Here is a 1180-nt window from a genome sequence, read left to right on the forward strand (position 1 = left end):
GTCACTGGGGAGAGAAGGCGCCAATCTCATCACCTGTCAGGCAAGGACGTAGTACAGCAGTGGACAGTTTGCCAGTCCATCGCAGGACAACATATAGAGACACCACTATTTTTCCCCTCTCTCATAATTAGCATAAAACTTTGTTAGTCAGAGTCCAGAGCAGATCTTGGGTAAATATGAATGCATTAATGAGAAAAAATGCCTTAGAAATTACTGACTTTATTTTATTAATCTTGCAAGGTCCATACTGCGAGGGGCACAACTGTACATATGGCTGGGCACATAAAGAAAACAATGGCAACAATTACTTCTTGGCTTCAGTGTGACAAATGACACTTTAAGCATGGAAACCTTTGGATAAGACCGAGGTGGTAATAATTCTATTATTTCACATACATGTGATTCACCTGTAAAGATTTAGATGAAAAACCCACAGACAAAGAGAACAGTTTTATGTATATAAGGAAAAAAAACCCACAAATTACAGCGACATGTCCACACCTATCAGTGTAAAGAATAAAAAAGTCCCTTAATGTTAGTGGTTGCACTAAACACTGAACACAGAAAGTGTAAGGTGCCAGCAGTAACATTAAACGCAGCTTCACCATTTAACATTACAATGACGTTATTGTGTCTGAGACAAAAAAAAAAAGACTTCAGCAGCATCTACTGTTATACTCTACAGATGAAATTCCGATACAGCACAGAAGAGAGAACGTTCAGTAATTTCTTTTTCATGGGATACAAACAGTATTTAATTTGGTGACCCAAGGACTGATTCAGCTGGAATGCATAATTACAAACAAACTAGTTCCCTTTAATTGTATTTCGCTATCCCTGAGAACCGTATTCATAATGAAAAAAAACCATAAGTCTTGAATAATAAAACACAAGACCGGCTACAGATGAGCCTTTAAATATTTATAGTGGCCAAAGCGTGGGAGCTGAGCGCACAGAGCATTAAAAAACGCAATCGAGGTAATAATGATGGCTCTGAATCGTCGAAGATGCTCTGCTGGGTAAAGCTGGAGGGGGTTCGGAGACTCCACTTTTTTCAATACTCGTGATACGTGAAGTCATCGCCTTGAATGCAACAGAGAGGCTTGGGGAGCACTATACACAAGGCTGGGGGTCAGCAGGGAGATGGAAATAGGGGTAAAAAGGAAAAAAGTCCCATGGT

This window comes from Cynoglossus semilaevis, chromosome 16 (genome assembly GCF_000523025.1).
Source record: "Cynoglossus semilaevis isolate Cse_v1.0 chromosome 16, Cse_v1.0, whole genome shotgun sequence".
Lineage (NCBI taxonomy): Eukaryota > Metazoa > Chordata > Actinopteri > Pleuronectiformes > Cynoglossidae > Cynoglossus > Cynoglossus semilaevis.